Raw genomic sequence first — 23,384 nt, forward strand, 5'->3', positions numbered from 1 at the left:
GTGTAGGTGGGACGGGAGGATGCTCCGAGGCACGTGCTGGGACAGGATCCTAGCACAGGGCTGCAGTGTCGTGCATGGGACCTATCTCCCATGAAACGTGTCCATCTACAAGTTCCCTCTTAATCTAAACTAGTTGTTGCGGCTTCTTCTCTTGTCAGATGGTAGAAGGCAGCACTTCCAGAGGTGGCTCAGAGCAGTCTAAAGCAAAGCCTAAAATGGGCAGCATGTTACTCAGCCCACGGGGACATTCCAGCCAGTAATCTGTATGGAAAACCTCAACTGTCCATAAACCCAAGACGTGTGCATCTGCCTGATGTGAATGGCAGGAACTGCAGCCTGGGAACGTTGCGGGATTTTCCATTGTAAGCCAACCCTGCCTGATTAAGGGCTCTCCACCCCAGACCTCCATAGCTCAACTGCAAACATGATTACCTCTACAGCTCTGCTCCATGGTGGTGCAGATTGCTGCCCACAGCCACGGGGCAGTTTCAAAAAATGACACAAAATGTTGTCGGAATTTGGGCAGCTGCACCGAACTGTGGGTCCCCATCAAACCCAAGGGTGGAAAGAAAAGATGGAGACCCTGACTCCTTGGGAACTGCAAACTTACTCACACACAGTGAAGACTCCAATACTGGGGAATTTAGGCAAAAGCTTTGCATATTTCGGTGCTGCATCTCAAAACCCATGATAAACTTGTTTTCCTCTGGTTCTAAACCCAAATAGATGTGGCAGAATAAAATCTTTTACCTTTCATACATGTTTGAGCTTTTTAGTAGCTTGACTGGTAATCAATAATGGCAGTATTGAATGAGATATTTATTTGACGGCAAAACTGCTGCCATATAAAATCAGTGGCAGCAAGACCTATGCAGTGTTCAGTTTAAGTCTATTTATGTGTGTTTATGGATTGGACATGACTGTTGTCACCCATAACTGCTGGAGCTGCAAGGCCTGGATGCACAATACATTTTGGAAGAGACATGAACCTTTAGGCTTAAGATGGTCTAACTACCAAGCTGAGAAGCACTTTTTTTCCACATCAGGGCTGTCCAATTGCTTTCTTTAGGAGCAGTCAGCGCTGGTTGCTAGTTGACCCAATGGCCAGGTGACTTGACCACTGGACTAGCACAACCACATCTGATTCAGTCTGGCAATGTTTCCACTGCATATATTCAGGTCTTCTGGAGCAGAGTACCCCTCTTAATAAATATTTTTCTAAACACATTTTTGTAGGAATTTCTTCGGGGGCAATATTACTCTTATTTTGGACTTTGTGGCAAAAGCCCAAGCCTTCCCTTTTGGCTGATTTTTCATAATTTATTAAGAACATAATTGGAATCCGTCAATACTGAAAAATATTTTGCCAGAGATTGATAATTGTGCGCAGACTAAGGATGAAGGCACATTTCATCACTGTTTTTATTATTCTGTTTTCCTGCGTAGGGTAATTTCCCATCATCCTAAGTGGCTTGAACAGCCACAGGCTTGAAATAGTGATGATGGAATTTCCTGGGAACAAATTAATGTAGAGGCACTGCGATATTACAGTAATAGTGTGGCAGAGGAATGTGCCTTTTACTATATGCCTCCGCTGTACTGATGTACACTTTGGCTAACACCAATGTCACTTGCGAAATGTGTACTACGTTGTGGCCTGTGTTTTTCTGGCCTCTCTCAGACCGAAGCAGGGAGCACTATGCTGGGTTAGTCACTCCTGAACGTGGTCCTGCAGCACTTTCCCATGCAGGCAGAGCTCCCACTGATTTCCAGAGGGGCATGTACAAGTTAGGGTTGCTGGATCTGTCCCTACCATGGTAAAAATAGACAGTTACTTGGTTGTTTTCATTAAAAGGAGGGGAAACAGAGCATTATATAACAGGAGGGTTTTTGGGGGGAGCACTGTTTTATTTAAAACCTTCAGTGATAGCTGCTTTCCCTGACGGGAATTGGCTCTGCAGCAGGGCACGAAAGCTGGGATCTTGCCATTGCTGGAGAGCAGTGCTCTTTTCTTTATTAGCAGACAATAAGCCACATTCAAGACATGCTAAAGAGCTGGAAGACAAGCAGCCAAAGCAGAGAAATTCAAAGTGAGGGCTGGTACTTGGGAGCCTGGTGTTTGCATTTGCCTGCAAGGAAGAGGCAGACACAACTGAAGATGGGGCAGCTCTTTGCCAATGCCCTCGGTGCTAGTGGGGATCTGGAGGCAGAGAGAGTTTTAATTGGCACCTGTGCTAATTGCTTGCCCTTAATAGGCATAAGTCCTGCAGGACTGCAAGCGCATGAAGTGCTGAAGTCAGGGACCATCTGGCAGGAGATGGCATTTTGTATGGTGGTGAGGGAAATTTAGCATGCAGTGAGTGAGGAGGTGCATGAGGGCTGGAGGTTCTGTTAGCAGAGGAATGTGGGGCCCCTGTGTCATGTGGAGAAGAGAGATCTCAATGCTCGTAACCCTGACACTGTTCCCTCTCTGTCCTGGCTCTGTACAACATCAGCTGTCCCCTCATGACCCACAGCCAGGTCTCACATACTCAAAGGACACAGCCACAGCTCTGCTGAAAAAAACATGACCTGCCACTCAGGGTGAGCCCAAAGGCTGGTTTCTTTTCTCTGGCAGAGGTCAAGCGAGAAAGCCTGAGGAGAATGAGAGCAGGACTTGTCTACTGTGTCCCCCCAGATGTTCTCCTGGCTGGTTCCTCTCCTCATCTACGTCTCCCTGGGAGAGGCATGGCTCACCAAAGCCCTGGAGGACATTCCTCACCTGTGGCCTTGCACTAGAGCTCCATGTGCTGTGGGACGAGGGAGGGGGTCTGTGGGGTAGCTGCAGAGGGGTGCTGGCACACCCCGAGCCAGTGGCGGGCCTCCCGTAGGATGCCAGTGCTCGGATGGCTTCACGCTGGGTGTCCTCAAAAGCCCTCAGAGCAAAATATTGCACATTGTGCGTGTGTTGATCCAAAGCCCAGTTTTGCTATTGTTTTCAGTGACATTTGATTTGGGCCACAAGGCCCTGAATCAACACAGTTCTGAGCCTGGCAAGTCAAGAGACTGAAGCACCTGATTAGAACAAGGCATTTTTTTTTTAAATTATTCCCTGCCTGGGAACTTACCCTAAGTGTAGAGTAGGGTTTAGAAGGACAAACCGCCGTCACTTCTGTGGAACTTCAGCAAAGCCTGATGCGCTTTGCAGAGCACCTAGTTGTGGGCTCTAAAAGCAGACCCTCTTACGAATGAAACACAGAATATTCTCATTTGGAACAATGGGCTGTGTTCATTCCTTGAACCAGATTTATTGGGATACTGAGGTTCACAACATGCAAAGGCAAGGTGAGGTAGCAGACTCCTGGTGAAGGCCATTTGAAAAACCTCATTTCAGAATGGCCAGTAAATGAAAAAATACAGCAATCTTACAAAAATGTATTTCAGTGCAGAGAACTTATTTGTCAACATTGAGCCAAGGGGCATGTCTCACACGTAGTTTCAAATGAAAAAAAAGTTGGCAGAGCCCTTGCTACAGCGGTTCCAGAGGAGTAATTAAACGGGAGCCACTTGGAGCCAGCTCCGGGGAAAGTGTACGCCTGCGGTCTCGGAGGGGGAAGGACTCTGTGTGTGCCTGCATGCATGTGTGTGTGTGCACATTGCTTTTTGGTTTTGCTTAGTCACATTTGTATGTTATTTTCCTGTGTGTCCATGGCACCTTACTTCAATGAACAGTTTCAAAGGCATATGCTGTTGAGCAAAGAGGGGAGAAACTCCCCTGGTCTTTTTTTCTCTTATCTCAGTGAATATGTCATTTTTTGATGCTTTTCCTAGGGCTTCTGTGACCTATGCTTTACACCACCTGGCTGGTTTAAAATTCATGAATCTTTTATTAATATGACAGACTCTGCAAAGGTGACCAAAAAGTTATGGAGACAGATGTCATCAGTATCTCTCAAGGGTAAATAAGTGAAGTTTGCTCCCTTTTTGTGTGGCTGGTCTCTGTTCCAGGTCTTGGCACCTTGGCTGAGCCACTAAGACTAACTCATTTTTGCTCCTCCCTCAGATGCTCTGGATAAATGTTAACCATAACTTTCACAGTTTCCTGTATTTTCCTCAACTGTCAAAGCCTTTTTCTTCTGCCTCTCCTGCTGGACAACCCACATTTTGCACAGATGTGTGATGTAGCTGGAAGAGGTCCTTATAACTCACAAGAAGTCACAGGGCGCTTTCTACCACTAACAGAGCACATTCTGCCCTTCAGGCAAGAAAACAGGTCTTTGCTAAGGGTATCGCTAACTCCATGTTGAGTTGGCTCAGCATCTTGTTCTCATAGAGATCTCAACTGAAAAACTATCTCAGGATCTGCTGTGGCTGGCCCAGTGATGACTAATATGGAGGCAGGGTTAGGCAGAAGTAGGTCTGATGCAGATACCTGGCCCTGCTGTTGGAGAAGGTGGCTTATTTCTCTTTGCCCCAACATGAGACGTATTCAATAACACACAACACGAGGAAAGGGAAGCAATGTCCATTCTCAGAGAGCACAAGAATATTTGGGCTTTGGGCTGATGCATGTGGGTCCATTCAGAGTGGAAAAACACAGGCTTGGACCTAAATCATATAAAAACATCTAAAAGTGTATAGAAGCCTCTCTAGAACTACTGAGGTGTCTTGGGGATATATCCAGTTTAGAGTACAGGGAAGGGGGAAAGGGTCCCAGTGCCACAACTGCAGTACTTAGACAATGAATTATCATCACCAGAGTGGATAACTTCTGTTCACTTCCTTCCAAACTGCTTAGTGTTTTGGATCCCGGCAAAACTGCCTGGATCCAGCTCACGTAAGAGACCAAATGTCAAACCCGGATCCAGCCACGCTCTTGGCTCTGGGACACAATTCATATCTGTGTCCAAGCTGCACATTGTGGGTTTGTTCTGGGCTGAGCATACTGCACGTCTCCTCCAAGACAAAGCCCCATATCCATGCTGTCCATATCATATTTAACCTTACAAGATTGTCCCAGGAAGATTTTTTCATCTTCGGAAAAATCCGCTTTTGCAAACTGGCATTGTGCTGGGCTCATCTCTTCTTTCACACTCCTTCCCAAGGCAGTTACTTGTCTGCTGTAATTTACTCTTTAATGCAGCACTTTCCTATTCTGTGAGACAACAATCATGAAGCATTTAAATTCCAATTGAGTAGGGCTGGAGTGCAGAGGGGCTGCGGCTTGCGCAGCGAGGATAATGGGAACCTGAGACAGGGGACACCAGTTCAAGGCCCCCCAGGAAGGAAGGCTACAAGCTTCTCCCTCACATTCCCATCTCCCTAGAGATGTAAATCAAGAAAATGAAGGGAGGGGAAGAGGAGGAGGGGGTGTTTATAGAAAGAAAAGGGAAAATGGATTGAGTTGTGCTGAATTCTAAGACAAGGATCAGCTACACAAGAGAACTATTGAATAGCTGTGAAATCTGGAATTGAGCCATCAGAAAAGCTGCTGAGCTGCATGTGAATCAGGTTGATTGTTTTTGAGAAGCACCTGATTATTTTTTTTATTTGCCCCTCTCTCTCTCTCCCAGGCTGCGTGCTTAGCCTTGGAATTTGAACATGACTGCTTTTCCTTGAGATAGAGACATTTTAGGGAGCAGGAGAGGAGGGAGGGCGGGGGAGCGTCTCTGAATGTGAAGGCCATGGTATCTGGGCCGGGAGCTGACAGGTTCCCCACTGCTCCCGGCAATAGCAGCGAGGAATTTACACTGCTGGCAGAAAGCAAGCAGGAAAAGTAAAGAGCTGTAACTCCCTGGGACACGGAGGAGAGGGCTGCTCAAAGGGCTGCACGCTGCTCCATTGCTGGGCTGCAAGTACGTTTTGCCCACTCCTCACCAGCCTTGTGCTCCCAGGAACTCACATTTCTTACCTTTTCTCCCAGGACTGAGCAGGCGCCTATTTCCTGCTGAGTGGTCCCTGCTGGACCTTGGGAAAATGAATTGCAAAGCCCCAGTTTAATACTACACTTATAATCACAGAGCCTGTTTCGCCCATCTGAGTTGATGGAGTTACAATTCTCTCTGCAGCCTTCCCTAGTGAGGGAAGCAAAGCACAGGAATGTTAAGATACTGTTTTCACGATGAGCGCTGTGATTCAGGAGTGCCTTAAGAAGCCATACTGAAATAAAAATAATAATAAAAAAAAGCAAGGCTGCTTTTAAAAATCTATCAGTTTTCCTAGGGTTATGGAATGACTCGGGATTGCAAGAGTGAAACCTTGCCTCTCCTCATTTGGTATGGCTGAGAACCATTTCTGTTCTATTTTATTATTATTGTATTGCATTATTGTGTAATTTTATTGCATTAAAAATCATGTGAATAGCACCATGGTACTTTACAAACAGAGAGCAACACAGCCACTGCTCCAAGGAGCCTTGTTAAACTCCCTCCAGATTTTACTCCAGAGGCCTATACTCTATTACCTTATGCAGAAAACATCTACATTGTTTTATTGTTGTTTATTTATTGAACACTGAGAGTAAGCACTGCACTGGGCGAACTTGCACAGTATGGACAAATCTATCAAACTTCAGTTCTTCTGCAATGGGATGTGCTCATGCGGACTCTGCTTTCTTCGCTCTGTTGTGGTACCTTAACTTAGCCCAGCACTGCATCCTCTCCACCGCTCCAGCCAGCTAGCTGATGTGAGTCAGGACCCCCAGGCTTTGGAGGGGTCTCCAAACCCTGTAGACCATCTCTGTCTGTAGACCCTCCTCCTCCCATCCATGTTGGCCATGCTAAGGGTCTTGGAGCAGCCCTGGGGTCACTCTCAGTGACACCTTCACCCCACAAGAGCCTCCAGCTCTTTCGAGCCTCTGTGGAACCCACACATTAGGCCAGAGTTAAGACAAGCTTTAATATCTGTTGGCTGCCACAGCAACTCAAAGCAACTGGGATGCTGCCATGCTGAGGTCTGCAGTGATGCTGGAGAGACCCATGTGAGCCGTGTCTCGGGGCTGGAGGCAGGGAAGGCTTCACGGCAGGAAGGAGCTCACCGCACCCGGCTCCCACAGCCCCAACCTCATCAGGCACCAGATGGGAAAAGGCTCGGTCCTCTGGGGGCTGTTTCTTTCCTTTAAATGGACAGGACCCTCTGTGGGATGAAATACACTCACTATGGGGGGAGGGTAGGGAAGGAAATGCCCTGCCATCCCCTCTCAGCTCCCAGTCTGCTTTTGTGCTCTTGGCCCACGAGCAGACCCCTGTATCCCAGCACCGGTTACATACGAGGTGCTGCCCTGAGAAAAAACTCACAGCAATTACCGGCCAGCCATCCCGCCGGGCAGAGGGCCTCTGGAAGAGCCGGGGCAGAGGTGGCTCAGCTCCGGCGGGAGGTCAGGGGCAGCGGGAGGGCAGCGGGAGGGCAGGCATTGTGCCTGGGCCGTTGCTGCCCGCTGCAGACCTCGGCCATTCACACGGAGCCCGACTCTGGGCCCCTTGAAGTTAATGAAAAGACTCTCCGGGATGTCAGCGGGTTTTGGGCTGAGCCCTCGGTGCGCAAAAGCAGCTCCACATTCTTCTCAACTCAGCAGCACCGTGAGATCCAGGAGCACCCAGAGACACCCAGGCTGAGGGGGTCTCAGGTAGGTGCAGACAGCATCTTCCCATGGCAGCTGCTAAAACACATCAGAGGTTGGCAACAAGTTTTTTCTTTTTTTTTTTTAAAAGGGAGAAAAAATAATTAACCTTCACCTCAGGTCCCAACTGGCATAACCACAGATCAGATTCTACTAATAATTTGCTTGCCTAAGTGACTCATAATAAACACTGAGTTTACTTTTGCTTTGAGAGCAGCTGATCTTTGGAACAAACCGCCCACAGGCGTAAAATCATGTCACCCATTTTCAGAGTTAACCCTCTGCATGCTCACGCATCTCTGGACCCCGCTAAACTGCTGCTTGCAGGAAAGCTTAGTGTCTGGGGATTTTTGTCACCAAACATGAAATAATATCCAGAGAGGGTGTGATCTCCTCTTCACCTATTTCAAGCCAGAATGCCTTTGCTCAGGTCAGTGGTCCCAACACATGGGGTCAGGGATGCAGGTGAAGGCAGGGACTGGCTGTCCCATCTAAAATTGCTGAGTGGTTATTTATGCGTATTTTCTGTAGTGGTATTTTTTCCTTATTACAAGTCCTTCTGAGGATCCTTTTCCCCATTAATTACAGACGAGCATGCTCAGCCTTTGTTCCCCTTCAGGCCAGCCTGAACCTCAGCAGTGCTAATACAGGGTTTGAGGGGCACCAAGACCCAGCAGCGTGACCTCAGAATCCTGATGTGACACCATGGGACACATGGGCTGATGCCAGTCTCAGAACGACACATTGCTACTTGTAAATAAAAAGAGCCAGGGCCTGTTTTCCTAGAACTAACCCCTTTTCCACCTCCACTGCCTAGGTGGTGAGCCCTGGCTCTGTGCTTTGCCCGGGTACCGCTGAGGTGCACAGACCACGCTCAGGAGGAGCCCCACTGCGATACCGTGACCCCCTCATGCAAAGGCAGAGACTACAGGTGGACGCTGACTGGGGTGTGCAGCTGTGTGTGCCAGCAGTGACACCCTGAAACACCCTCCTGTCTGCAAAATATGAGCAGGGCACCTCTCGCAGCACAGCTGCAGCACAGGAGCGACTTGCACCCTGTTTTGCAGATGAGCATAACAGAGTCTGAGCCATGGAAGGGCTTCCCCAACGTCATACAGGAAAGCCCTGTAGTGTAATTTGAGCATCAAACCCAGCTCATGGAGCAGATAATTGCTCCTGTTCTGTGCATGTGCTTTCTACCCTGCCCTGTGCATTCGGCTCAGTGTAAGGAAGGTTTGCAAGTGCAGCAAGTTGGCTGCAGGCTGCTGAACACAGCTCCCTGTGGAGTCCTCAGACTAACAGGTTTTTGGAAGATAATTTTATTTCTGTCCACCCCCAGCTTATGGTTTCAGCCAAGCAAAAACCTGCTTGACCTAATTTCTCCACCTTGCTGATCAAAGGTCATGTTTTACCAGGATTATTCCTGTCTTCATTGTAGGCACAGCTGGTAAACAACATGGAGATTTTACAGTATTTAACTTTCTGATAGATTTATGGAGGCTCCCTGCCTGACTTTCTTTGCTTCTTTCAAAGCTTTTGCACTCACCCTTTGGATGATACCATGCACTGTGCACCTGCAGGCCCAAAACCCAAGCTGAGCCAGAGAAAGGAGCTGCGTGTCAGCAATTAGCCACCCACCCTCCCCGCAGCCAGCTCTGAACCTCCGCTCCAGATCACTCGCTTTCAGCAGAGCAAGTCACGTCAGATCAGCAACAGCTCAGACCAGCTCAGGTGCCGTGATGGGCATTGCCAGGCTGCCAGCGCTCCTGCTGCCAACTGTGAGTGAAGCAGAGGAAAGGGGCTGACCCACTTCCCTGGGCTAGCAGAGCGTATCGCCTGGTCTGCAAGCCGGCACGGAAAAGCTGTTCCTCCACGGTGAAAACAGTGAGGGCTGGGGCTGGCTCACCTACTAGCCTTTTGGCCTCGATCTTGTAGGCTTAAGGAAACAAAAAAAGAAAAGGTTTGCTGGTCCAGCAGCCATCTAAAGAGTTTTGCAACCTTGGCAGCTATAGCACGCTGCCTGGGAGAAGATAGGAAGGTATCTCCATCCAACACTTCACCTTCTCGCAGCGCAGTCGTGGTAGGAAGGGTCCAGGCTGGATTTCCCAAGTTGCAAAGCCTCCCACCATTTGGATTTGAGGGACAATTTCTGCTGTTCCCTATTTAAGCAGCTCTAGTACAGATAGCAGAGGGCAACAGTCCAGGCCTGGAGCTTCAGCCCTGCATGTGCCGGCATAACACTTGGTGGCAGAAGGAGAAGAGGGTGTCCCTGTGACCCCCATGTGCTCCTGGGTCCCTGAGCAGAGAACAGGGACCCTCCAGCTTCCCAGATGAGGGTGCTCTTCCCGTCCTAAACTAAAAGCCTGGCTTCTGCTACACCTTCCTCAAAGCAGTGGTTGCATCACCAGCAAACCGGGCAGTGCAGTTTGGGAGATCCTGCATTTGCCAGCGCATTCGTGCCAGCAAAGAGATTATTCAAATCCTCTCCTGAGGAGCCAACGAAGGGGAAGCTGCACTACTTGCAAAGTTGTTGCCTCTGTACCACTGTATTGATCCACAAGCAGAGCCAGTGACTCAGAAGGAAATATTGTTTCATCTACCAAACAATAGTCTAAATAAATAGTATACAGCTTATTTTATCTTCCTTCCATCAGCCTCCACCGGGTAACATAACTTATTCAAACACCACGAAGTCATACTTCCCTGCTACAAATTTTTTCAGTTATTTATTAAACAGTGGAGGTTGGAATGGGCTGACTCCTGCAATGGTCAATCATTCCTTCTTTTTCTAATTAAGTCAGCAAAAGGTGGTATAGGAGTCCAGAGGTAACAACTCATTTTCTGGTACTGGCTACTGCTTTGGTAAGGTTTCAGGCCCGGATCCCGAAATAAGGGCATCGCTCCTTCTTCAGAGGCGTTACATTTGCTAAAAGTAGCAGACACAAGGCTTTACTTGCCCTCTTGCCCTGGGGAAAAGACGCATGCTTGCACTTTTTCATCTATTTTAACTCCGAGTTGTTTTATTTTATTTGTAATGAGGAGGTCAAAGAGGATGCAGAAAGGCTCTGGAAACATCAGCCTATCTGCCTGAGGTTTCCAGGAACCTCAAATCAAGCTCTAACCAGAGCACTAAGCAAAGCCTGAACTGGCTTGTGAGTCTTGTAACTCTGGCTTTCCCAAAAATGCCCCCACATGTAAGCTGGGTGTAACCCCTGCACTACCTAGGACAACCGGTCACCCTCCTGTGTCCTCGTGCATCCCACAGAAGCGGGGGAATAGCTGCATCGACAGTGCACGTGGGAGATGTGTGCAAGGACCTGTTTTCTGGCTTCAGAGAGGAAGCTTAAATGAGGCAGGGAAAAAATCAGAAATTTTTGAGAATTCCCCTTTGAAAATTCCGGCTGCTGATGAAAAAAACAGGCTTCTTATTAGAAAATTCTGCTGCTTTCTGAAGCATGTAGCAGCCAAAAAGGCTGAGATAAGAGCAAAGTGTCTTCAAGCAAAGATATTTAAAAGTGTTGGTTAAATTCCCCTCAGCTATCAATAATCTACTGATTGCAATGGTACGACAGGAGATGGGGCCTATTGGATTCAGGAGACTGCCCTGATTTTTAGCAGGAAATAGTGTAAATGAAGTTAAGCTGTAATTTGTGGATAATTGAGTGATCAGCGACAAATGTTCCTGTGGCACACAACAAGCTGTCATGGAAAAAGTATGCTGCTACAGCTACGTGTCACATGTGGTTTTAAACTGATTATTCTAAATCTTCCAGTGTCTCTGCTCAGTGCTTGTTAAAAAATATCCCCCAAATTTGACCTTTACAAATTTAAAAAGGCAGTGGGAGATAAGTCAGAGGAGATTTTGCTGCCGACTCAAGTGGACTCTGGCCGGGTTGCCAAATGGAACACTTATGGGGGTAAAATGAGATGCTCGCCCTCTTCACTTAAAGAAATGTCATGCAAACAAACATTTTCAGGTCAAAAATCCCAGATGTGCTGGTTTCCCAAGCGTAAAATAGTAACCCAGTGCAGAGAGCTGGTGTCGCAGCTCCAGTTTGCACAGATAGGCTAAGAGTAGCCTAGAATCACAAACCTGAGCCTCCCCAAATATGCTCTGTTTGGAACATTGTGCCATAGAAAATTAATTGCATTCCAGCTCCAGGGAGCATTAGCACTTCTCTGAATTCAGGACCAGCCTGAGGAGCAGCCGTGCCCTAGGCGAAGAATCCAGCCCCCTCCTGGCCTTTGCCCCTTTCTCTGCAGGACTGAAAAGGAAAAATTATAATAAATCACAGCCTTTAGAGACACCTACTAAACACTGACTGGAATATAAATTTATAAATAAAATAGGAACTGAACATACTTAGCACTCGACTGTGGCTTTTCTTCCCTTCTCACTTTCATTTCTTCTTTCCTTTCTTCCAGCTTTGTTTCACACATTCTCCTCTCCGCATCCCCTCCCCCTTGCCTTCCTCTGTTTCCCCCCCTTTGTTGTCTTTTACTTTCTAGCCCCTTTCCAAGAGTGTCCTTTCTCACCCTTTCTGTTCATCATTCCCTATTGGCTGTTAGATCTCTTTCCTCCTTCCTCAGCAGTTTTTTTTACTCTTTTCTCTTCCTCAAGAATGTCCTGAAGATAAGAGAATGGCCCTCTGCAGAACAATCTGTACCTTTCAGAGATTGCATCCTTATCATTCTTTTCCTTACAAATAGCAGTTCCCATTTAAGATACCTTAGAAGTTTTCTCAGGACTGGCATTTAGATATAAAAGAATCCAGAATCACTGGTTTCCTGCAGAAAGTTTGGCATACATTCAATGCTTGCAGTAGATGATACATTACTTAGGAACAAAGCTGTTATCCTTGTGTAAGATTTCTGTGGCTGTGGAAGGTTTGAGCATGCAGGTAGTAAAAAACTGATACGTACCAGCAAAGAGGCTTAGTCCTGGCCAATTTATACTCTGTTATTCTTACAAGCTTGAGTTACTGTGAGTCATGTAGAGTGCAAAGAGTAAAAAAACTAATTCAAGATCCTACTAGCTTCTCTATTCACAAGTTTTATCACATTAACCATCTAAATCTCTCCAACATGATATAACACCCCCAATGGGGATGAATTATGTCAATATAAAGTTGCTCATATTGCTTGAGTTACAATGTCAGGGGAAGAGAATGAAATATGTACATAAGGCCCTTTTATGTTGGGATACTTGTTCTGCCTGAGCAGCTGCAGCTATGAAAGTCTCACACTGCTGGTCAGTAGAGCTCCAGCTGTACAGAAACTATCTGTAATAACCTGATAATGAGGAAGAAAAACTATTTTGTGAATGAACAGTTCTTCAGCAGAAAAGCTGTGCAGTTTTTCCAGGATCCTGTGGTATCCCGTTGACATCTGGAACATAGTATCTTCACTATCACGGCGGTTACGACACCTTTCCAAGGGAAGCATTTTGCTTACTCTGTTTCCCATGAACGCCCTCTGCTCTCTGTCCTTTTCTCACCTGCAAGCTCCAGGTTGCTCTCTATGTCCTCAGTACTTGTCTTGTGGAGGCACTGTTGAAAGTGAAGAGGCAAACCCTGCTTGCTGTTGGTGCCTGCATCATAGCCGGGCTGCAATGCCCAGCTCCTGCCACCTGCACAGGTTGAGAGGGGTGCTCCATGGAGGAGTCCGTGGAAGTCTGGGAAATCTGACCTTGGTGTTTCCCCTCCATCCATAACCAGCATTGACACTGTTGATTTTCCCACTCCAGCTCTCCAGCAGATTCCCCAAGATGATGGCTGGGATGAGGGTAATGTTTTACCCTGTACCCATGAATCCCATAGCCATGTGTCCCATAGGCATGACCGCCAAATGTCAGCTTAGGGATCTGGCCAGTATACACCAGGGCTCCTTCCAGCCCCATGGATAGACCAGAGTATGGTGGTGGGCATTGGCACATGGCCACATCTCATCCCACCAGGCAGTAAGCCAAGTGTGGGTGCTCCTGGTCATGGAAACTGAGAAGCATTTCCAGGTCCTGCTGCAGGGACACCTCAGAAGTCCCAAGAGAAGAAATGAAAGTGTCAGACTTCAGACTGAGATATTGGTCAGGGCTATACTACCACTGTCATGGTGGTGTGTAGAAGTTTTCGCACCTAGGTGGTAGACGATTCAGGTGTATCAGGGACAAAAAGCTTGATCTTATCAACTTCTTCTTTCCAGGATGCCTTATTGTCTTTAATCCATTAGAGTCAACAAGATGCTTTGCCATCACTTTCAGTGAGCAGAGCTGGAAGTGGGACTTCTCAACAGAGTAAAAGTCCGAATACAGCATTGCTACTGAGAACAGGGAGTCTTGTTTAAAATATTGAAAGCATCTTTGTTCCTCATCTCTGCTCCTCAGATGGAATTTAGTGTTCTGAGCAAATGTGCATTTTTTCTCACAAGAAGAATAAACTTAATTGATCCTTTCATTTTTAACTCTGTGCCCGGTGGCAATCGGTCACCTCTTTGCAATAATATCTGCAAAGAAAATAATCTTTGCTGGATCAGATGAAAAGGTGGAGAAAGAGTCACAGAATTAACTGGCAGAGCAATCTGGTTGTTGCCCTAACATATGGGAATAATAAGTGCCAGCCAGATAAAACCTGAACACTGAGCTTTCATTTTGTTATTCTAAGCACAAAAATAAATATTTTTATGACTACATATAAAAAGTAAAAACAAATAAAGTTAATATGTAAAAATATACATTTTGCTTCATTATGTGTAATAATACATATTGATTTCATTATGATATTTTTTTAAAGATCAGTTTGCCTGGGAATAGTGGTCTAGTCCGAAAGTGCAGTCTGCCTTTTTCATCCCATCTTTCTAAGGTGGTGTGCTAGTGTAGAATGAAAGGGAAATATTAACTAGGCTGTATTATAAAGAGCTATATGCTGTTTGGGGGAAAAAAAGGCATTTGCAAAAATATTAACTAAAAATATATTTATTTTTACAGTTGAACATGTCTGCCTGTTTTTCAGCCATGGACTTCTCTGGGCATGAAGAAGAACTACAGAGGGAAATGGCAGTAGCGCTCCAACTGTAAAATGTTTTAAGCGTTAAATGCACCGGGTGGCTTTGTTCATCTTTGTGCTTCGGTCTCTACAGCCCCCCTCAGAGGAGGGGCAGGGCACTGCTGTAGACATGAAGCTCAGATCCAGCAGAAATGTGGAACCAGGACAACCAGAGCACAGAAAGGCACGATGTTTTGCAGCACTGTCCAGGTACAAGTAGCAGTGAAGTTGCCCTTCGCTGGTGTTGGCATTGCACAGGCTCTGCCAGTCCCTCACAGCACCTCCACTCACCCAAACACTGGGGCTCCCCTCTTCACCCTGTGCATCTCTCGCAGTGCTTGAGGACCTCAAAGACTGGAATTATGGCAAGTGGGTGCCTTCTGCAGCCAAAGGCTTGTGTATGGCCTCACATGCAGCTGTGTCATTGGGAGTCCCATTTTCTGTCACCTCCACCCGCCTGTCGAGTTAATCCAGTGTGTAGCTGCCCCGTCCCGGTCTGCAGGGCTGGCAAGCGAGCAGCTGTCAGGCTTTGAGCGTCTAACTGCATTTCATACACTGTGGGGGGAAAGCTGGGAGAAAAAGGTCCCTTAGGACAAGGACAGGGAATTTTACAGGCACCATGGAGGGTAACTGCTGTTTTCTTTTATTATTCATGAACTAATTTAGTCCAAGAGAGAAAACGATATTTATGTAGTTCTTGGGGGAATTTGTACAATAAAAAGACAGAAAACAGCAAAGCCCAAAGGCAGGCAACCTTCTCACCATGCCTTAAGGTGCAAAGCTTACAGTAACTGCAGTGGTTTTGCTAACACTGAAGCTGAACCCACCTCCTTCTGCGTTCAGTTTCTGAGAGCTTCCTTTCACTCTCCAAAAAAATAAAAACCTCTCTATTGACTCCAAGTTGCTTTGGCCCTATGCTCGTCCAACAGCCCATCTGTCTGTTTGAACTACTATGGGCAAATGGTCCCACCAGTGTCATATCCCTCTATTGATTTTGGTCTGGGTGATGACACAGAGGTTAAAGATCAGCGTATATGTACATTATGCAGACTCCAAGGAATGCTGACATGAGGTGTTTGCAACAGCAAGAAAGTCGAACTGAAGAGCATGTTCAAAATGTTAAACAGCAGACCTTGGCTTTGCAAACATTAGTGCTGGCTGCATATGGGAAACTTAAGCTTTTATATCCAGCTAGCCTATTCTATCAAGTATCACTTAGTCTGTGGGCTGATTTACCGCACTGCTGCACAAGTGATTTAGCAGAAATGGATTCTTTTTAAGAAATGTGCTTATTTGTTTAAAAGCCAGTTATCATGTTGTGGATTTGGACCGAAATTGACTTTTTTTTAATCTAGCGAGTGGGTGAGTTTGGCGAAATTTTTTAAAATCTAATGAGTAGGTGTATGTATTGCAAAATATTTCTGAAAGTGGGCAAAAAAAATGGTTACCGCAGATTTCAGCATTCCATACTCTGGATAAATTAAGTGATATGTCAGCATTTGTTTTCTTATGGAAGCAAATAAATTGTGCCTCTGAAAAGAGTAAAACAACATGTAGGTCTCCATTTGTTACTTCCTATAAATTGTCAGAGAAACTCTCCATAAGCAATGCATGTCCCTGAGAAAAAGTAAGATATTCCCAAAGAGGGCTGAAGTGCTGGATGGAAAGCCAGAGTGGGAATGGGTTGACTCTGAAAGCTGAGGAATTAGGGTTGACTCTAAGAACAGAAACCCAGGACAGAAGTGCTGGGCCCATGAGTCTGTGAAGAGATTCTGAATTCATTGCAGCTTTAGTTTTGTATCAGATTTTTTCCAGACATCTATCTGAATGCTTCACATCTGCCAGATTGGGTTGAAAACCATGAATGGGGCAGTCTAGTCCCCCTATTTTTGTCTCAGCCAGAGTTCCACTTGCATTGCATTCTTTTGTCTTCCAATCTGAGAGTAAACAAAGCATAACCAAGCATTTCAAGAATTTCCAAAAGGGCTGGTTCAAATACAAGTTCAAGAACAGGCAAAGAAGTGATCTGGTTATTTTGGGAAAAGGATATTCTCACAATCTCTGAATGGCCGATGGCCTCAAGGAGTCTTTGTTTATCAGTTGGATCCCAGCATGTTGAACTTTGGCCTTCATTTTTTTGGTGATAGTTGGTGGAATCAGATTTTAATTCAACAGGCAAGGAGAGCTGCTCACAAAATGCATTGTTGAAAATGCCTAAAATGCACCTTTATTTTAAGTTTTCCTCTGTTTGGAAGCTCTGTTGCTTTTTGCTCCTGCTTGGCTTCCTTTTCCAGCTTCTTCCCGACTTTTCTGCTGTGACTAACTCTCCTCTGAGCCACGTGCAGGTATTCCACATTTTCACCGTGCCCTGGCTCATTTCATGATATTTCTTGTTCTCAAAGTTCTGCCCTGAAGTCACACCATTGTGCAAGATGTAGGATTTGTTTCAAAGCAGGCTAAAGACAAACAACAGAATATACCATCTCAGAAAGATGAAGAACCTGGATTATTTTTAATCTTATGATCTTCAAACTGACTCCATCAATTCCAAATGTCTGCTTGAAATAATGGGAGTAAATCAAGGCAGAATTTTGGCTCTTCTTCCTTATTCTGCTCTAGTTTTATGTCTTCTTTCATATCATCTTACTCTATGTCTCCCCACAAAGATACCTCTTTTGGAAACACTTGGCTCCATGGCCTCATGCCATGCTTTGTTTACTCTGTATCATACTACTCTTGTGCAAACTTACTTTGGTGCAGGGATTTGCTAGGCATTGGCAGAGCTCTGCTTCTACACACGACTTCCGTGATAGGGAAGCTTTGTAAAATAAGCTGAACACCTTTGCAAACTGTGAGCTGGATAATGCCCTTGAGTGCATTTGACTTTAAGGGCCCCAGTTCTTTGCTAGAGAAAACAAGTTAGTGGAGGTGTATCCATTAATAGCAGCCAGGAGACTGGCCTGTTGATACGGTTACTAAGTCTTCTCTCAGACAGTCAGAGGATGGGCAAACTAAAGGCAATCTCCCTTTGTCTGGGTTTTCCTAAGGCTGCCTAATAAACCACATCTTCTGTGAGCCTTCTTTGAGGAGACTTTAAGGGTTGTGCCCTTCAGTTTTGCTAGTGCACATATGCATTTTTGCCCAGGGAAGATGGTGTTCAGCAGACCATATTCTCAAGTGGAATCAATCAGTGAAGGCCAGTAAATGCAGGGAAGCTTTTATGCAAGCTGAGACATTGGCTCATGGTCATCAGCAGAGGGATGCAGTAAAGGACAAGAAGGGCTTGGTGGGAGCCGATGGCAAATCTCCCGTTGGCTTTTCCAGAACCAAGGCTTCACCCAAGTGGGTGTGTGCCCTGCTTTTACGGCAACATGTACCCTGCAGCCTTTAGTAGGTTAATGAAAGCATCATCCTTGAGCTGCCATAAACAACATTTGTGGTCATGCATGCAGTTCTTGGGACAGGCTTTATCTCTTCTCATTGTTTGCTCTGTGTGTTTTAACACAGAGCCTCAGGACACAGCTTGGCTTCGCTACAGCATTTTGTATAAAGACAACCCTTAAGCCAACCACAGCTAAGACGCTGTAATTTTCAGAGACATCATGTACTTTTTATGCTCCTTAAATCAACTGTAGTCACAAATCCCTCTTTGTATTGGCAGCTCCTGTGAAAATAAGCTTTAGGAACCACTCAAAAAAACTGTACCTCTGTGATGTTTAGCTGTGTTGCCTGGTCTTGCCTGCCTGCTAAGTGTAGCCCTGCATGGCTTGTCTTCAATAAAAAAGCCAAAAACATTTCAGAACTTGCAATTTACATTATATAGCATACTGTGGAGCCTGGAATTCCAAAGAGAGAGACATCAACCTGCTAAAAACTAGCTCTGCAGAGATTTTCTGAGTGCAATCTGCCTGTATACCAGTGACTGTTCATCCTTGCCACTTGCGCAGCTCTTTAGCACATGTTACTAACCATCATGTAAAAAAGGCACTTTAAAGCTGATTGTTGAGAGCAGCAATGGAGCTAAATGCACTATTCATCCTGCATTAAATTTCAGGAAAACTGATTACTTTCATGAAGGCTCCAGACTTTGTGCTAGCAGGATCTAAGCCACTTCAAAGACATGATCTGTGCCCAAACGAGCTTTCAACCAGACAGGATCCCTGAAGGTGGGGCATCGGGGTGGCCAGGGAGACAAAGGGCAGCCGAATGGCATCATGAGCTCCCAGCAGCACGGGGCAGGTCTTTATGCACACAGTTTTTGGGGCTTAATGAATAGATTTATAGTCCTGCTTGGGTAATTTATTGTTGTCTAATTAGATATAAGATTAATTAACTAGCTTGCTGGCCCTTAATTACAAATGTGGTACCCTAATTTATTGCCATTTCTTCCAAATAATGACTATGTTCAAGTAATGCTAATTTATATTCTGGTAGAATGCAAACGTAATGAACCTGACTCCAGGTTGTACAAAGGCCTCTTCACACTGCTCCAGGGTGTAATAGGGTCTTAAAGTGAGTGCAAACTTAATTTCTGCCCTCCAAGGAGACTTTCTAGTACCAGCGTACAGTGATTCAACTTGAGTCAGCAGCAAGCGACATAAAGGCCATGACTCGCACAGCTGCTGAGAAACTGGGATCAAAGCAGCCGGCCTCATTGACTCGGGTTGGACTGCCATTATACAGGAGAGCCCCGAGGCCAGGCAGTTGGTGTTTGTGTAGCACAACCAACTTGAGCAAGTGGGGTTTGCTCCAGTCGTAATTGTTGACCTGATTTTGCCTGCCAGCTCCCTTTCCCACTTATTGCTCTGTTTCGTGTTCCCCTCTGCAAGCCTGGAGTGGAGCAACCCGAGTGTAAATCAGAGCTGGGTCTGGGGCTCAGAAAAAAGGGTTATGAAATGTCGACAGGAGAGGGATGTCTCTAGGCAAAGGGAGGGCTGGATGCTGAAGTGTGTAAGAGGAGCAACAGCCTGGACGAAAATGAGGAAAAGTGGTCTGGAATACCTGACCTACAACTCCCATGGGGCATCTTGACAGCAATTTGGGGCAAAATATTGCTGGTTGCAGCTGCAGCACCAGGGTCAAGGTAAAAGATTTTGTTTTATGGGTTTGTTGGTTTTGTTCCCCTCCTCCTCTTCCTCTGCTGAAAACTAGATCCTTAATGGAAAGAGGAATCAGTATAAACCTGTACTCTGTTGAAAATGCAAGCTTGTGTGAAAACCCCGGATTCATCCAAGAAGTATTAATATGCCTTATGTATTGTGCAGTGCCTGATTTGCAAAGCACCTCTCTATGATTTAAAAAGCTTGAAAATATTTCAAGTTCCACTTCGTTTGCTCAGTTACTTCCTCAAGAAGCAAAAAGCAACAAGTTCACTTTCCTAGACAGTGCAGAAAATAAACTGCTGACCAGTCTCCCAGCAGCCCCTCCAGCTCCATGGATCTAACTTTCTCAGCACAACAGCGTGCAATGGTAACAGCAGCTCTAACCAAAAATCTCAGTCTTACCCTGCAGCAGGCCATATGAGTCTTGCTCCCTGTCCTATTGTTCCTCATGATATTTTCATATTTTTTCCCAAAAGTCTTTTTTCTCCTGGCTCTGGAGAGAAGAAGGGAGTGTGCAAATATGATCACCTACAGATCTGGAAGCTTGAATTCTTTGGCCCCGGTGTATTGCATGTCTTTGCATTTTTTAAGCCCACAACACAGCAGGAAAGAACTGATGAGTCATCTGAATCCTTGCCTATGATCTTGACCACTGAAGGAATGACAAAAATTATCATTTTGGCTCTTTCTTTGGTCTCTGAAATGCTCCCCCACCATGTTATTGATGTGTTCATCTGGATCTGGCCTGTGCTGGTCTACAAATACCTAATGAGAGCGACTCGGTGCAGGTCCTGACCACCAGACTCCCCGCAGAGCCCTGCTCCTCTGGGTGACAACGCTTTGGAAGTGAGTTTGGGTCTGAATTTATGACACAGACTGATGCCTGGGTATCAGGTCCGGTAAAAACAGTGCTAGATAAGGATACGATCAAGCCCGGTATTCCCTGTTTGGATCAATATTTTTGGGACCTGTATCCCAGGCTTGTGATTTTGGGTACAGCAAAGGAATCATGTTTTCCAGAAGCACAGCAGAGCCACATAAATGTCAGAGGGATGAAGAAACAGCCTCAGCAGTGTTCCCAGCACTGGCGATTAGGTCTGTGTAGCTGGAGCAGAGCTCAGAGCACCCATGCGAGGTTCATTCTGGGGAAAGAGCCCTCCTCTGCAGCTCCAGCCACGCGAGCAGGAGCCATGCCAAGGCGAGGGGCCGTTAACTCCAACAAGACTACCTTCATAAGGGTTTGGTTTGAGAAATCTGTCTCTAAAATTACCTTGACCCTCTGCCATAGGTGTGTACACACAAGCTTTTTAAAGGGAAATGAAATGAATCTTCGCTCTATCTATCCCCTTGTGAAATATAAACAATTCCTGATGGATTTGCAGCTTACGCTAGTAACCGACAGCTTGCTAGCTGCTGGCATGATTACTTACAGTCTGGCAAGCACCAGACGACGGCGATGCCTACAATGTGTAATCCCTGAAACATGGTATTTTTCAATGCTTGTTGGAGACCAGATCTTCAAATCTGCTCAGTTCTCATGTAAGTAGTAAAACAAATGGCCAGGGTTGAAAGCAAGTAAACCAGAGACTGACTTCTGCAGAAATCCTGGTCCAAATTGATGCAGTAAGACAAGCAGAACTCTTCTGAAAAGTTTACTTTAAGCTGTGGGTGCGGAGCACTTGGAGAATGATCCTTGAATTTGCACTTGAATGACCTGGTGTTTTTCTATATGAACCCTGCCTATGTCCTGTTTCAGGGCAGTTGGGTGCCTTGATGGGATTCTTTCTGTGTGAGATTCTAAATCACAGATAGATGGAGGACTGACTAGGCACAACACATAAAATTCCTTATTCGCTCACATAAAAGCTACACAGAAGGGCACCACCCTTGCATACACCTACCCTTATTCAACGAGCAAGCTGGAGCTAACCTCTGGGCCAGGCAGAAATTTGGGAACTCGCTCTATTTTAAAGTAGGTCCTGCTTAGTCTCAGAAGCAGCATGTGTGGGGACAAAAGCACCCATTTGCACCAGCCATGTGGGGAACAGCCTCAATTCAAAGAGCTTTTTCCAAAGCAAAGGTGGTTTGAGCATTCAGGAGCCCACCTTCAGCAGAGATGAGGCTGCACCAAACCTTCACCCAGATAGCAAACACCTCTGTGGGACCATGCAACACGAATTCACCGGTGACACAGAAAAGCGTGAGAGAGTGGGACTCCTTCACATGACTGGCTTCGTGATTGCCTGACTGAATATGTGCTGAAAATCAGGGTCTGGCTGCACATGGCCACGTACTTCAGGTCTGTCACTGGAAGGTGTCAGCCAAGCAGGCAAGAGGGCCACTGCCTGAAGACATGCAACGAGCTCCTGCCCTTACAAATCCGAGGTGATGTGCTCTTCTATCAACTGGGTACTGAAGTGATGACCAGGCAGTCTTCCAGCTGGCTGTCACCACCACTTCTGGGAATAGTTTGCTTCATTGTTTAGGAGAAAAAAAAACAACCAAAAAACATACCCTTTGAAAAAAAAACCCAACCTACAATGTTTTGTCATCCGTCAGGGCAGACTTTCTGCTCCCTCCTGACCTGCAAAAGGTTACAGGACTCCAAACCAGCTTGGCAGCTGAGTTTGTAACAAAGTGAAACTATTAAAGAAAACTGATAGCAGCTGAAGCAAGAGAAAAGGAGGTGATAAGGGCTGGCAGAAGGGAAAAGACATTTTCCTCTGTCTATTGAAGGAAGGTGAGAAAGGGAGTTTGTCCTTAGTATGTCTGTAGCTTGCATTGAAGATGGAAGCGAAATGCAAGATCAAGGACAGCAATTGGCTTTTCTGCTCAAGGTGAGTGACCCAGAGGTGTCTGTGGTTCAGGTCTGTCTTTTACAGAGGAAAATCTTCTAGAGACAAAACTGGGCAGAGTCTGCAGGTACCAGAGCCTGCACTGGAGATGCTGCTTTGGCAGGTGGTCCATGAGCTGCTATCTGTTAAAGAAAACAGCTGTCAGGAGGACACCATCAGTACAGCACTTCTATAAGCATCGCTTGCAAAGCCCCAGCTGCCCCGTGCCTGTGTCATCTCACTCGTGAACAAAATGATTTATTTTCTCTGTGTCCTCCATTTTTGTCTTTTGGCAACAGGACACATGCTGGTTGCAAAACTCATTTAAGCGGGCTGTGAGTCATCTGAACCATTTCCATGAGCCTGTATCATTTTCATGCACCAAATGTCTTTCGAGCAGCATGGTAGCAGTACATGAGAGGTGCCCTGTTGTGCCAGCCCAGTCGTCTCTCCTTTCCAGTAGCCTGCATTTCACTGGGGCTGGGGATAAAGGAACCAGAAACACTGCACTGGACAATTTAAGAATATTTAATGAATGGTAGAATTTTCTTTCCTACACTGCTGATTGATGCTTGGCGTGCATCCCGAGGCATGGGTGCTTTGACACCGCTATGACAGAGAATCCAGCTTGCCACTGGATTATTGTTATATATTATATATATCATATAATAATTGTTATTATAGGGACATATATTACATTATGTCCCTGCTCATTGCAGGGGGATTAGGCTAGATGACCTCTAAAGGTCCCTTCCAACCCAAAGCATTCTACAATTCTGTGATTCTGTGATTATTGTTATGAAGCTTCAGGGCA

Source organism: Opisthocomus hoazin, chromosome 5 (assembly GCF_030867145.1).
Source record: "Opisthocomus hoazin isolate bOpiHoa1 chromosome 5, bOpiHoa1.hap1, whole genome shotgun sequence".
Lineage (NCBI taxonomy): Eukaryota > Metazoa > Chordata > Aves > Opisthocomiformes > Opisthocomidae > Opisthocomus > Opisthocomus hoazin.